The following is a 16,521-nucleotide window of genomic DNA, read 5'->3' as shown; positions in this document are numbered from 1 at the left end:
TCTACTAGTGTTATGCTCTGAAATGCATTTTATTTCATTTTGCTTGTTTTATCACTGATTTTATCTATCAACCATCTATCTATCATCTATCTATCGATCGATCTATCTATCTAATTTTTTTTTTCTGGTTCTAAAAAAATAGTCATCACCTGCATTTGGCTAACAGGAAACACATAGAAATTTCTTTTATAAACATTGTCATTCCATTCTAAGCTTTCCACATTTATTAGAAGAGTTGTATTTTTTTGTTTGTTTCTTTTGTTTTGGTACAGCCATGTAAGAGTAATTGTAAATTCCACACAAGACATCCATGCAGTACTGAAGAAAATTCCATTTCATTTTACACAAGAATACTGTATTACCTACTTTGAGGAGAAATGTAATCATATACATTTTTAAAAGTTGTATAAAATTGAAGGAGTGAGTTTTAGTTCAGATTCCAGTGAAAAATTAACTTTCTACAAAAGTCACTTAAAACAACCTAATTCAAATTTATGAGAAGAAGTAGATTTTGTTGGAGATCACAGAAGACAAACAACACTTTTATTAAAGAGAGTCATAGAGCTGCAGAATAATGCACAGTTTCAACTACGTGGGTTAGGTTAGCAGTAAGGCTTTTTATGGAGGTACTTTTTATGTTGAGGATGAAGTGTTCAAAACAATGTTATAAAAAATACTTGATGGTTGATCTCCAGGAAAGGTGGGAATATAAGGGTACATCTCATTTGAATAGACTATTTCACGTACACTGAAGAGAGACAGCTACAACTTCAAACACAATCTCTGAATAACAGCTGATAAATAACAGTGAAACATCTGTAATCCACAGCAGATCCAGAAATTTATACTTGATAGTATGCAGTGTGTACTTCATGACACAGTAAAGGGGGTAGGAAATAGGTGGAGGAAGTCACAAGGAACCCTGCTGAACATGTCCAGTTTTCAGGCTGAAGAGTAGACCAGCTATGAAAGAAACAAAGCAGACCTTCTTCCAGAATGGAAGGAGTGCTTAGGAACTAGGTTCTGTCTGCCATTTTCTTACGATGTAATGGCTTCCTAATTAGGAATGTTTAGAAATGACACTCAACCATAAAATAATATATGTCAGTTATTATAAAATGTTCAGCACTGTGAATCAATATTTAAAATGTTGAGCAACCTGCCCAAAATAAAAACCTTTAGTCCAATATCATGTACAGGTATGAATTTTCAATGTATATTGTCTATTTTATGAAAATTTAATGTGAGTACTTAATATCCAAACTACTCTAGAATCACTAAAATATCCAAAACTCTTGGCAAACAAACCCTAAACCAGCCTTTGCAAATATTTTCACAATACCTTAGCATTGTGCTGTGTGTATGTGTGCATGTGTATGTGCATATGGAATTTGAGAAATAATGAAACAAGTTAATGCACTAATGACTGAGATAATATAAAGGAAAATAGCCACAAGTTATTTGCTAACATTAGTATAAATGATTTTTGCTAGCAAATTAGAACTCTTAAATTAAATCAAATAAATTCTATAATATAACACCATCTGATAACAAATCATAAAATCTCATATTAATATTTATATGAGAAGAATAGAAAACATAAAAAAGAGTGCAGAACCATGACCAAACTTAAATCAGGTTTAGAAAATAAGTACAAAAATAACCAGAACTAGAACTTACAACACTACTTTAAAATTCATTGAAATAATAAAGGTCTATAAGAAGTTAAATAAATTTTTTCAAAATGAAAAGATGTGGGAAGAGGTATGTCCTTTAAGAGGTATGTCCATTTAAAAGGTATATTAATAGTAATAGTAATAATAGTAATGGTAATAGAAAGAAACAAACAAGGAATGAAAACGATGACCAATGAAATAGAATTGATAACTCAGAGACCAAATAATGTGTTTTTAAAGACTTGACATTAAAGAGATAAGCAAATTAAGGATTTTGTATCTGGTGTTAGAGAGAACTCTCATTTAGAGAAAATAAAAGTAGATTCCAATTGAAAATTTTGTAATATGTATTGTATAGATATGGAATTCAGATCATTAAAGATCTAAATGTGAAAGGTAAAATTAATGTAGCTATTAATATTACTATATAACTATTTAGAATATATTCAGCCTCATACTGTGGAGAATTTCAAAAAGGGAACTAGCACAAGGGTAAACAAATAAATATGTTTATAAGGAAAGAAATAGGATTCATTTGATTTCATCAAAATCATAAATTTCTGTACAAAGAATGACCACATAAACTCAACAGACCAATAATGGCTTATAAAATGGTATTTTTAATATAGAGAATAAATAAAAACCATGATGAAAATGATTTAAGAGGGGCACCTGGGTGGCTCACTTGTTAAGCGTCTGCCTTCAGCTCAGGTCATGATCCCAGGGTCTTGGGATCAGGCTCCCTGCTCAGCGGGAAGCCTGCTTCTTCCTCTCCCACTTCCCCTGCTTGTGTTCCCTCTCTCTCTCACTGTATCTTTCTCTGTCAAATAATAAATAAAATATTTTTAAGAAAATGATTTAAGAAATTTGTGTAGGGATGCCTGGGTGGGTCAGCCAGATAAGGCTCTGCCTTTGGCTAAGGTCATGATCCCAGGGTTTTGAGATCGAGTTCCATATTTGGGATCCTTGCTCAGCAGGGAAACTGCTTCACACTCTACCTACTGCTCTTCTGCTTATGCTCTTTCTCTCTCTCTCTCTTCCTGAAAAATAAATAAATAAAATAGAAAAAAGACAAAGGAAGGAAGGAAAGAAGGAGGGTAGGAAGGAAGGGAAAGAGGAAAGAAGGACTTCTGTAAATAACCCAGAAACACAATAGAAACACTGATAAGAATATGGATAGGTAACATTTAGGAGTGGAAACTTGAATGATAGTAAATCTGTGAAGAAATTCTGAAATGATTAGGAATAGAAAAAATAATATTTAAGGCAACAATGAGATAGACCCAGTTTTCCCCATCATATTTGCAATATTAGAAAATTGTATGATGCCAGAGTCTAAGCAGTCTTACACAACATAATGATTAGAATTACATTCTAATATCTTGACTGTATTCTGTTGGGTAGGAGCAAGTCAGAACTCTTGCCAACACCTCTTGAGAAGCAAGTTATAAAAGGAAATGAATACTGGGAGGTCAGGAGCATTTCTGGTCACCTTAGGGTTTGTCTGTTACAGTCTGTCCTCTGACTCCTGAAGATTTAAGCCCTTCTCACATAAAAATATGTAGTAACTTCCTCCTAAAGTTCTCAAAGGTGATGGTCAATTTTATATATGGAGTTGGCTGGGTTATAATCCATAGTATTTGATTAGACATAACACAGTGTTCCTGAGAAGGTGTTTTGTAGATATGATTCATGTCTACAATCAGTTGACTTTATGTAAAGATTATTTTAGATAATTGTTAGGTCTTAAAAGCAGAAGGGAGATTTGTCTGAAGATGAAACTCTGCCTGTGGACTGCAGCTTCAACTCTGCCTGAGAATTCCAGCCTCCCCCATGGTTTCTGGACTTGTCTATTCAGCACTTAAAACCAATTAAGTCAATCCCATGAAATAATTTTCTTTATATATAAAGAGTATTACTAGTGGTTCTATTTCTCTGATAGATACATTAAGATTCTATCATACAAGAACACGAGCTCAAGATCAAAACCTCATCATCTCAATGGCATCCAGACACTAATGAGTTTTCCGAGTTTAAGTCGTTAAATATAACCTCTAGGGCCCGCAATTCCTTCCAGCCTCTGGCCTATGAAACTGAAAAGAGAAGTTACCTGTTCCCAACTTACCCATCACTGTAATGGTGCAAAAGACACAAGATGAAAACTGGATATTTAGATTGAAAAGAGGAGTGAACGCAAGGGGATTTCTGTTTACTCTCTTCACCCATTAACTGCAACAAAATTTCCCCCTCATAAACTCCCCTCAAATGTATTCTTTATTGTGGAGAACAATTCATGGAGTTATAGTTCTTCTAACATCTTTTCATATCCTATATTGGTCTTTATTTTTAATAGCCCTTTTTCTATGCTATGGTTTGAGGTTACAGATACATACAAAATTTGTGCAAAATTAAATTGCATTGCAATTCCTCATTCACTGAGGTGACTGGGTTAATTTCTGAGAGAGAAAAATTGATAAAGATATTTACAAACTACTTATATTAGAACAATAAATCTTATGCATAATTTATGAATAAAATTTAAAAAAAAGATCAGGTGATAGTGGAAGGAAGACATCAATATCCTTTTTAGAGGACTTGTAGTTAGAATGTTTCCAGCCAGTTAGAAAAGTAAAAGCAAATAAATATGATAGTGTTAGACAAAAAGTCTACATGGATAATTTTTTTTTTTACAATTAAACAGTATATAATAGAATATATAATAGAAGTAGTGTTCCTGAAATAAAAAGCTTGATTCAGAGGTCACATCATATTTCAGGGTAATCAGTAAAGAATAAAGAACACAGAGATTTGTTGTTGACATTTTCAACAGGGAGTTTATAGAAACCCATTTTAGTGAAGGAAGATGCTCTACAGAATTTTAACTTGTGATCTTTTATTTTTCCTTTATCTGCTGTTTTTAAAAAGCTCCAGAGAGTGAGTTTAGATAACTTTAGAAGGATAAGCACTTTTGATTCGGGGTTAGTATTTTGACTTGTGTGTGGGCGAGAAGTCAACAAGGATGAAAGAAACAAACCTCTTAATCTTAGTAGTCTTTGCACTACATGGAGGCAATCAAATTGCTCCAGAAATGGAAGATTTAACTTTTAGTATTTAATGGATTTTTTTAATAGATATATTTATTTGAGAGAGAGAGAAAGGACACAAGCAGGGGGGAGGGCAGAAGGAGAGGGAGAAGCAGACACCCCCTCCCCACACACACACACACTGAACTAGGAGCCCACTGCAGAATAGACCGCAGAGTCCTGGGATCATGACCTGAGCAAAAGGCAAACACTTAACCAACTGAGACACCCAGGAGCTCCAGTATTCAATAGTTTCATAGAAAATACTGCTTTTTAAATTTGGTCTTCTATGAAAAATTATTTTTATATTACTTTTCCAGAAAAAAAAATAAAAAAGAGGTGGGATAAGTCTTTTTCATTTCAAAGATTGAAAAGGAAAACAAATGAATGCCATGGAAAGATTCCAGGGATTGGAATGACATAAGATCCCAACAAATGAGTGCTGAGTGTTTGGGGGGCAGCTAGAATGATGAGGATTACAAAGATCACACTGTGGTCCTCCTGTGATCCCAAAACTTGCCAACAGAAATTTGGCTTGGGTGGGGTGGAGGTGGGGGGATAGTGAGAGGGAGAGATTAGTTTTGTTAATTTTCTCATGTTTCATGATGATAAAAATAACTTGATTATACAGTATAAAATATGGGTTTCTTCAGAAAACTTAAGGTAATCACTAGAAGAAGAAAAGAAATACACATATCCCATATAGTTAGATGGGGAGAGAATTCACCAAGGGAACACACAGGGTTCTTTTGAGAATCTGGAAGCATTATTCATTGGACATTCTCAAGCCAAATTAAATGGTCTAATCAGACAACAAGTAAAACACCAAGGGCTCATGTCTGTACTGTATTTCTTTTGGGCTGCTGCATTTAGTTGCTACTTTTGTGGCACAAATAAGCTCTTAGGAAAAATCTTGTATGAACTAACACAACACTTCACACAGTTACCAGTTCCATTTGTGTGAATGTTTTAGGTGAACCTGAATGAACTTATGTTAAGTGAAAAAAACTAGATACAGAAAGATAAGTATTGCATGATTTTACTCATATATAAAATTTAAAGAAAACCATCAAACACTCAATATCAGACAGTAGAATGGTAGTTACCAGGGACTGGGAGGAAAGGGGGGATATTGATAAAAAGTTACAAATTCCCAGTTAATAAGATCAATAAGTTCTGGAGAGCTAATGTACAGCATAGTGATTATGGTTGATAATAATGTACACTTCAAATTTACTAAGAGAGTAGATTTTAAGTGTTCTCACCAGAAAAAAAAATTATGTTTCCTTTTTATTTAATATTTTAGTCATGAGTATTTTCCTTGAATAATGTTGTCTACAACATGATTCAGAAATCTGTTTTTAGAATCAATAACTAATTCCTCTGGACAATTTGCATTTGGTTCCACTATAACACAACATATGCATTCCTAAAAATCATTATGGTATGCATAATTGTTTAATAGAATGCAATTTTACTGGAAAAATAGGGAAACATACTAAAAAAACCTCAACAGTAACACACAGAAAACAAAAAAATAAGAACTTAAGGAAAAACAGTGACACAGTTTTATATGTATAAAGTAGTTAACAAGCACATAAAAACTGTAGTAAATATGATAATCTAGAAAATAAAGACAGTTTGTAGAAGTGAGCATTTAAAGGGTTATATTTTATGAGTAATTAATTGGTAGAAGGAGGAGAAAATTACAACACAGATGTACATGGGTGTGGCTCACTAATGTACTCAATGAACTAAAGTAGCTGGTAATTGAAATGTGTATGTGAGCACGTTTTGTATATTCCTGTGAGGCTCCACTTTGCTGGGTGCAGTTGGTTGCATTCTTTTAGAGCTTTTCTAGGATGAAATTACACATGAGCAAACAGAAATTTACATTATATTTATTTTTTTCCTTGATACATCAATTGTATTGGAACAAAGTCATGTAAAAACAGGCATTATAGCAGAACTTGCTATAATTAGAAATGTGAACTGAATCATAGCCTACATCTTTATATATTCATGAGTCTCCACATTTTCCTTGTACTTCCTCTGATCTATTTGTTTCCTGGACACTGTCATATAGTCAGTTATTTTAATGAATTGTATCAAGTTCTTATTTTTCTTTTTAAGTACATTCTTTGCTATTATTATACATTTTATGTTGTAATGCACATTTTAGAATGTTTTTCATTATTTCATAATATCTGAATGTGCTTTTATTAAAACAGTGTTGAATGTATAAAATGAGAAAATATATATTTTCACAACATAATGGTGCAGCTTTCCTGACTCTTGAGTTTCACACAATGGAACCCACTGGCTTCCTTTGGCTACTAACCCTGAGATACCAGTCTGTACTCTTGATTTCCTTCATCAGAGCATATGTCCATGTTGCCTTTGAAAAATTGTATTCCCCTTACTATCAGTGAAGAACTAGAACTAGGCTGTTCTAGTATATCCCTGAGAAAATGCTGTCAGTAGTATTGAACTGACAATTCATTCTTGCTGTCTTCTTCCCATAATCCCTGGGCAGTGAGTGCTCCTGAAAAAAGCATGACTTGAGGGTACAATTTAGGGTCTGGCTATTTGTGGTTGGTGATATTAAATTTGTCCCAAGACCACAAAGTAAAAACATCAAGGATATTTGATTCTCTTAAAAATTTAGAGACTTAAAGATCAAATTATGATCAAAGAAGAATAAAACAAGTATACTAATAAAGATATAAGATGAGGGGCACCTGGGTGGCTCAGTGGGTTAAGCCTCTGCCTTTGGCTCAGGTCATGATCTCAGGATTATGGGATCAAGTCCCACATCGGGGTCTCTGCTCAGCAGGGAGCCGGCTTCTCTCTCTCTTCCTACTTGTGATCTCTGTCTGTCAAATATATAAATAAAATCTTAAAAAAGATGTAAGATGAAAGGCTATAATCAGAAAGGGAACAACTAAATCTGACACAGGTGTCTAGAAAAAAATTCAGAGGAATGACATTTGTGCTAAGTTAAGTAGTAAGCTATGTTTTGGTAAGCCAAATGGAAACAGACATGATAGATTGAAAGAATATCATGAATGCATGTTTTGAGTAGTCATATTGATCCATTTCTTGGAACACAGAGTAGTCCAGAATGACTAGAGCATTATATGTTTAGAAGAAAGTATTGAAATACAAGTCTGAAGTGTTGGGCTTGGCTTAGATAGTAGAGATCATATGGTAAGCTTGCTTTGGAAAGCACTAGAACAAAATACACTGGAAGCCACGAAATACATACATAGGATTATAAGACTTTGTTGAAAGTGGGACAGAGAAAGATTTATTTGTTAATAAAGGAAAACATAACACCTTATAAAGAAATGATAAAACTAAGGAATGGGAATTGATGCATCATAGTGGTAAGACAGACTCACAGTGAACTTCATGGGTTTAAAGCCTTTTTCTACTACATCCTAGATGTTCTTAAGATCTTAAGCAAGTTAGTCAATATTTCTATGCCCATGTTTCTTTATTTTTAAAGTGAGGGTGAAGACAGTAATACTTTTTAGATTATTATGAAAATTAAAAAGAAAGAGTTGTATCCTCCAAAGCAGCCAAGAATATACAATGGGGAAAGGAGAGTCTCTTCAAATAAAGTGTGTTGGAAAAATGAGACAACTACATTCAAAAGAATGATACTAGATCCCTGTTTTACACCATATGCAGAAAACAATTCAAAGTGGGCTGAAGACTTGAATGTAAGATCTGAAACCATTAAACTCCTAGAAGAAAACATAGGCGATAAGTTTTACACTGGACTTGACAATGATTTTTCTGGATTTGACACCAAAAGCAAAGGCAACAACATTAAAAATGGACAAGCAGAACTATATCAAATAAAAAATCTTTGCACAACAAAAGAAACCATCAACAAGATGAAACGTCAACCAAAGAATGGGAGGAAAACATTTCCAAATCATGTATCTGATAGGCATTAATATGCAAAATATATAACTTTTATAATTTGCTAAACACACACACACACACACACACACACACACAACTTAATGAAAAAAAAAAAAAGAAGCACAGAGGAGCTGAAGACACATTTTTCTAAAGAAGACCTATAAATGAACAACAGGTACATAAAAGGGGCATAACATCACTAATCATCAGGGAAATGCAAATCAAAACCACATTAAGGTATCACCTCACACCTTTTAGAATGGCTGCCATCAAAAAGACCAGATATAACAAATATTGTCAAGGTTGTGGAGAAAAGGGAATCTTGTGCATTGTGGGTCGTAATGTAAATTGGTGTAGCCACAGTGCACAAAAATATGGAAGCCATTGGGAAGGGTATGTGCTATGGTAAGTGCTGTGAAGTGTGTAAACCTGGTGATTCACAGACCTGTACCTCTAGGGCTAATAATACATTATATGTTAATAATTATTTTTTAAATTATGGAAGCTCCTCAAAATATAATACAACTGCCATATGATCCAGCAGTTCCATTTCTGGGTATATAGTCAAAGAAGACAAAACCACTTTGTCAAGGAGATATCGGCATCCTCATATTTATTCTAGTAGGCAATTTGCAATAGGAAAGACTTGGAAACAATCTAAGTGTCCATTGAATGCATAAAGTAAAAAATAAATCTGTATCTATATCTATATCATCTATATCTATAATCTATTTCTATATCTACTATATACCATCATATATATATATACATGTATATGTGAAGGTTTATTGCATAAAACAGAAGGAGGAAATCCTCCCATTTGGGACAACATAGATGTTCCTTGAGGGCATTATGCTAAGTGAAAAAAGTCAAAGACAAATACCGTAGAATTTTACTTATATGTAAATTCTAAACAATTCATGGAAACAGAGAACAGATCAGCTATTGTCAAATGTGGTGGGTGCGTAATCCCCACCACATTTGACAATAGCTGATCTGTATGCTGAGTGAAATAAGTCAAGCAGAGAGAGTCAACTATCATATGGTTTCACTTATTTGTGGAGCATAACAAATAGCATGGAGGACATGGGGACTTAGAGTGGAGAAGGGAGTTGGGGGAAATTGGAAGGGGAGGTGAACCATGAGAGACTATGGACTCTGAAAAACAATCTGAGGGTTTTGAAGGGACGGGGGGTGGGAGGTTGGGGTACCAGGTGGTGGGTATTATAGAGGGCACGGATTGCATGGAGCACGGGGTGTGGTGCAAAAATAATGAATACTGTTATGCTGGAAATAAAAATAAATAAAAAAAATATATAAAAAAAAAATGTGGTGGGTGCGGAGTGGTGGTATTAGATAATGGTCGCCAAAAGTCTAACTTCTAATTATTAGATAAATAGGTCCACGAGACATAGTGTACAGTATTTTGATTATAGTTAACAGCATTGTATTTTGTATTTCAAAGTTGCTAAGAGAGTAGAACTTAAAAGCTTTTATCACATGCATACAATAATTGTAACTGTGAGGTAATGGATATTAACTAAACTTACTGTGTTAATTATTTTACAATATATGTATATATAAAATCATTATTTGTATACCTTAAACTGAAAGAATGTTATATGTCAATTATGTCTCAATAAAACTGGGAAGATAAACAGTTAATACACATGAAATAGAAAAACTTCTGGCACGTAGTGATTCATAAATATTAATTTGTATTCTTATTACCATATCATTGCTGCAGTTTGTTATCATAATATCATTCTAAGGAAGAAGGCAGCCACTTCACTTCTTTGTATTAATGACTCAAATTCATTTAACCTTTTTATGGATCCCTTCTATCATATTCATATTCATTTATTTCCAATTTTATCTTACTCTAGGTAACTATGAATGCATGGCATGCTCATACAATAAGAATAAAATCTATTTACAAATAAAGCTTTAAAAGGACTAATTAAAAGATATTTTTATCTAATTGGTATAGTTTGGAGTACCCTGTTGCTTGACATCACAAAACCTAGAGAAACTCTCTTGAGTCCCTCCCATATTAAAAAATAAAGCCCTTACTTATTTTATTCATATTAAACTTATGCTCAAATATGCCTTCTTGATAGACCTATGTAATTTCTTTCTTAAATTTAATTCTTCTTCATTTCCCCAATATATTTAAATGAGAGAAAACTTTTAGACATTGCTTGATAAGTAAACTTCCTTAAAGCTCTTTATGATAAATGTGAAATTGAACAAATACAAATCTTTGCTTTGGCTTAAATACACTGTAGTAATCAGGATAACTTAAAATGTGACTGTCACAGTCACATTTAGATGCCCTATCTTTGTTTACTTTCTCCATGCTCCCACTCTCTCAGATTATCCACATGAAAGCTTTCTCTGTATTCATTAATCTTTTCCCCACCTAAATCCAAAATGCTGTTTCCTATCACAATTGGCTTCAGAAAATGATGATAAAATTACAAAGAAAGGATTAGGATGATAAGCTGAGAATAAAAAACAGACATAAGGACCGTCAAGAACTGAAGCTCCTGTTTATTTTTATGTGTTGGCAATAACAATAGGGAGACCAGGAAAGAAGGGAGGTGAAAAGAAGTTTAAGCCAGCACACAGATACATAAGTAGAATGTTTTTCATATCATAGCTACATTGAATGTACTTGAAAATTTTCTGCTGAGTGTTAGCTTTACCTTATAAAATATATATAATATCTATAGATATATAAACTTTATATATGTTATTTATATAATATATATTTATATAATATATATATAAAGTTTTGCCCATTAGAATTTAATTATGTTAAATTTATTCATCCTTCAGGATATACATAATGCATTAGAGTTTGTGATTGGAGTAATAGATAAATACATATATTAGATTCTCTGTTATATCTTTGTAAGTCTATTCATTTGTTCTTTTATTTACTATTTTTAATCTACAAATTGAGAAAAATTTCCCTAATAAGATTACTTCAGTTATATAGAAATTAGTCAAGTTCTAGGACTATTTTTTCTGTTTTTATTATGAAATGGAAAAAAATTTTGCACATAATTGATTATTTAATATAAAGAAATGTCCAGAATGTGATGGCATATACTCATCTTTTTGAAGGAAGTTTCATGAAATGCTTAACTTTTGGTTAAAAGAGTATTAAACAAGAAAAAGTGTTAAATTTTGTCATAATTGGCCTGTAATGGGGATGGATAATTTCCTTCTGAAATGGAAAGAAATATATACTTATCATCATATTTATATATATTAATTTATATTTATATTTTTATACATTTATTTATATACTTACATATTATTTTTATTGAAGTATTTATTATTTATTTATATTAGCTTTATATATATCTAGATATCTAGATATAATAGATACATAGATAAATAATATATAATAGAGACCACAAAACAATGTAATGTTCTTAGATAAAAATTTAAAAAGGAAGAAAAAAATTTAAAAAGAAAAAACTTTCTAAAGGAAGAAATTACACTTCAAACTTCTGAAGTGTGGTAAACATGTATATGCTCTTTAGCCTTATTCACGTTTTAATGTTTTATATATACACACACAAGCAAAGAGATTTGTCACAAATAGGAAATGACTTTAATGCAGGTAATTAAGGCAGAAGTAATTGCATACTGCTGAAATGTAGAGTATTTAACACTGTTGTCCAATGGGATATCAAATTGAGGTAAGTACAATTAACATTTTTATAAATTGTCACAAAATCTTACATAATCTTGATTTTAGAAGTCATCTCATAGGTACACATGTGTAAATATTTATCTAGTTATATACTTTAAATAGTCACAGTTTTTTATAGTCAAGGATATCTCAATACATTTTTTTTAACAAAAAACTTATAGAATAACATATAGACATGAACCTTGTTCTAGATTTTTCTAGTTATTATTTTATCAAGCCATTGAGGATAAATTTTAGTGAAGTTGTTAATGATATGTGAAATAGCAAAAAAGTAACAGATGGCTGTGACTGAAACAAATTTATTTTTTAAGGAAATAGCTCAATGATCTTTGAGATGACCAATAATCAGCTTATTGATATCAGCTAACTGATCAACTATGTTTAAACATTGACTCTAAACTGAGAAAACTATTTAACTAATTAATTGATTCATACATTTATTTAATTTATAGATTCATTTTACATCATTTATTGAGGGCCCATTATATACTGAGTACCATGCTATATCCTGGAAAAAATGTTGTAAACCAGATGATAGCATTTTTCCTCCAGGTGCTTAGAAACTAGTGACTGTTTCTTTTTCTTTTTCTTTTTCTTTTTTTTTTTATAAACAAATAATGTATTTTTATCCCCAGGGGTACAGGTCTGTGAATCACAGCTTTACACACTTCACAGCACTCACCATAGCACATACCCTCCCCAATGTCCATAACCTCACCCTCCTCTCCCAAACCTCCTCCCCTCAGCAAACCTCAGTTTGTTTTGTGAGATTAAGAGTCACTTATGGTTTGTCTCCCTCCCAATCCCATCTTGTTTCATTTATTCTTCTCCTACCCACTTAAGCCCCCATGTTGCATCACCACTTCCTCATATCAGGGAGATCATATGATAGTTGTCTTTCTCCAATTGACTTATTTTGCTAAGCATGATACTGTCTAGTTCCATCCATGTTGTCACAAATGACAAGATTTCATTTCTTTTGATGGGTGCATAGTATTCCATTGTGTATATATACCACATCTTCTTTATCCAGTCATCTGTTGATGGACATCTAGGTTCTTTCCATAGTTATTGTAGACATTGGCTATTGTAGACATTGCTGCTATAAACATTCGGGTGCACGTGCCCCTTCGGATCACTATGTTTGTATCTTTAGGGTAAATACCCAGTAGTGCAATTGCTGGGTAGTAGGGTAGCTCTATTTTCAATATTTTGAGGAGCCTCCAAGCTGTTTTCCAAGAGGTTGCACCAGCTTGCATTCCCACCAACAGTGCAGGAGGGTTTCCCTTTCTCCACATCCTCTCCAGCATCTGTCATTTCCTGACTTGTTAATTTTAGCCATTCTGACTGGTATGAGGTGATATCTCATTGTGGTTTTGATTTGTATTTCCCTGATGCCGAGTGTTGTGGAACAGTTCTTCACATGTCTGTTGGACATCTGGATGTCTTCTTTGCAGAAATGTCTGTTCATGTCTTCTGCCCATTTCTTGATTGGATTATTTGTTCTTTGGGTGTTGAGTTTGCTAAGTTCTTTATAGATATTGGACACTAGCCCTTTATCTGATATGTCGTTTGCAAATATCTTCTCCCATTCTGTCAGTTGTCTTTTGGTTTTTTTAACTGTTTGCTTTGCTGTGCAAAAGCTTTTGATCTTGATGAAATCCCAATAGTTCATTTTTGCCCTTGCTTCCCTTGCCTTTGGCGATGTTCCTAGGAAGATGTTGCTGTGGCTGAGGTCGAAGAGGTTGCTGCCTGTGTTCTCCTCAAGGATTTTGATGGATTCCTTTCGCACATTGAGGTCCTTCATCCATTTTGAGTCTATTTTCGTGTGTGGTGTAAGGAAATGGTTCAGTTTCATTTTTCTGCATGTGGCTGTCCAATTTTCCCAACACCATTTATTGAAGAGGCTGTCTTTTTTCCATTGGACATTCTTTCCTGCTTTGTCGAAGACTAGTTGACCATAGAGTTGAGGGTCTATTTCTGGGCTCTCTATTCTGTCCCATTGATCTATGTGTCTGTTTTTGTGCCAGTACCATGCTGTCTTGATGATGACAGCTTTGTAATAGAGCTTGAAGTCCAGAATTGTGAAGTCCAGATGTGCCCTCTATCCCTACACTTTGAAGAGTTTTGATCAATAGGGGATGCTGTACTTTGTCAAATGCTTTTTTAGCATCTATTGAGAGTATCATATGGTTCTTGTTCTTTCTTTTATTAATCTATTGTATCACATTGATTGATTTGTGGATGTTGAACCAAACTTGCAGCCCTGGAATAAATCCCACTTGGTCGTGGTGAATAATCCTTTTAATGTACTGTTGAATCCTATTGGCTAGTATTTTGGTGAGAATTTTCGCATCTGTGTTCATCAAGGATATTGGTCTTTAGTTCTCTTTTATGATGGGATTCTTGTCTGGTTTTGGGATCAAGGTGATGCTGGCCTCAAAAAATGAGTTTGGAAGTTTTCCTTCCATTTCTATTTTTTGGAACAGTTTTAGGAGAATAGGAATTAATTCTTTTTTAAATGTTTGGTAGAATTTCCCTGGGAAGTGGTCTGGTCCTGGGCTCTTGTTTGTTGGGAGACTTTTGATGACTGCTTCAATCTCCTTACTGGTTATGGGTCTGTTCAGGTTTTCTATTTCTTCCTGGTTCAGTTGTGGTAGTTTATATGTCTCTAGGAATGCATCCATTTCTTCCAGATTGTCAAATTTGTTGGCATAGAGTTGCTCTTAATATGTTCTTATAATTGTTTGTATTTCTTTGGTGTTGGTTGTGATCTCTCGTCTTTTATTCATGATTTTATTTATCTGGGTCCTTTCTCTTTTCTTTTTGATAAGTTTGGCCAGGGATTTATCAATCTTATTAATTCTTTCAAAGAACCAGCTTCTAGTTTCATTGACTTGTTCTATTGTTTTTTTGTTTTCTATTACATTGATTTTTGCTCTCATATTTATGATTTCTCTTCTCCTGCTGGGTTTAAGGTTTCTTTCTTCTTCTTTCTCCAGCCCCTTTAGGTGTAGGGTTAGGTTGTGTACTTGAGACCTTTCTTGTTTCTTGAGAAAGGCTTGTACCAGTATATATTTTCCTCCCAGGACTGCCTTTGCTGTGTCCCACCGATTTTGAACCATTGTGTTTTCATTATCATTTGTTTCCATGATTTTTTTCAATTCTTCTTTAATTTCCTGGTTGACCCATTCATTCTTTAAAAGGATACTGTTTAGTCTCCATGTATTTGGGTTCTTTCCAAATTTCCTCTTGTGATTGAGTTCTAGCCTCAGAGCATTGTGGTCTGAAAATATGTAGGGAATGATCCCAATCTTTTGATATTGGTTGAGACCTGATTTAGGACCCAGGATGTGGTCTATTCTGGAGAATGTTCCATGTGCACCAGAGAAGAATGTGTATGCTTTTGCTTTGGGATGAAATGTTCTCAATACATCTGTGATGTCCATCTGGTCCAGTGTGTCATTTAAGGCCTTTATTTCCTTGTTGATCTTTTGCTTAGATGATCTGTCCATTTCTGTGAGGGGAGTGTTATTATTGTATTATTGTATTAAAATATTAAGTTACTACTATTATTGTATTATTGTTGATGTGTTTCTTTGATTTTGTTAATATAGTTGGCTGCTCCCACATTAGGGGCATTGATATTTAAAATTGTTAGATCTTCTTGTTGGATGGATACTTTGAGTATGATATACTGTCCTTCCTCATCTCTTATTATAGTCTTTGGCTTAAAATATAATTAATATGATATAAGGATTTCCACCCTTACTTTCTTTTGATGTCCATTAGCATGTAAATTGTTTTCCACCCCCTCACTTTAAATCGGGAGGTGTCTTCGGGTCTGAAATGAGTTTCTTGTAGCAAACATATAGATGGGTTTTGTTTTTTTATCCATTCTGATACTCTGTGTCTTTTGATTGGGGCATTTAGCCCATTAACATTCAGGGTAACTATTCAGAGATATGAATTTAGTGCCATTGTATTGCCTGTAAGGTGACTGTTACTGTATATTGTCTCTGTTCCTTTCTGATCTACTACTTTTAGGCTCTCTCTTTACTTAGAGGACCCCTTTCAATATTTCCTATAGAGATGG

At 33.5% G+C, this 16,521-nt stretch overlaps 1 long non-coding RNA gene across 1 annotated transcript; it reads left to right on the top strand.

Annotated features, from left to right (window-relative positions):
- The first annotated feature begins 270 nt into the window (after positions 1 to 270).
- On the top strand, positions 271 to 9,593 carry LOC116587724. The gene is made up of 3 exons (XR_004284608.1): positions 271 to 282; positions 1,753 to 1,754; positions 9,503 to 9,593. It is a non-coding gene; the product is annotated as an uncharacterized LOC116587724 (long non-coding RNA).
- The last annotated feature ends 6,928 nt before the right edge of the window (positions 9,594 to 16,521 follow it).

Source organism: Mustela erminea, chromosome 4, assembly GCF_009829155.1.
Source record: "Mustela erminea isolate mMusErm1 chromosome 4, mMusErm1.Pri, whole genome shotgun sequence".
Lineage (NCBI taxonomy): Eukaryota > Metazoa > Chordata > Mammalia > Carnivora > Mustelidae > Mustela > Mustela erminea.
The sequence above is the reverse complement of the archived record's forward strand: the minus strand, read 5'-3'. Positions and strand labels throughout refer to the sequence as shown.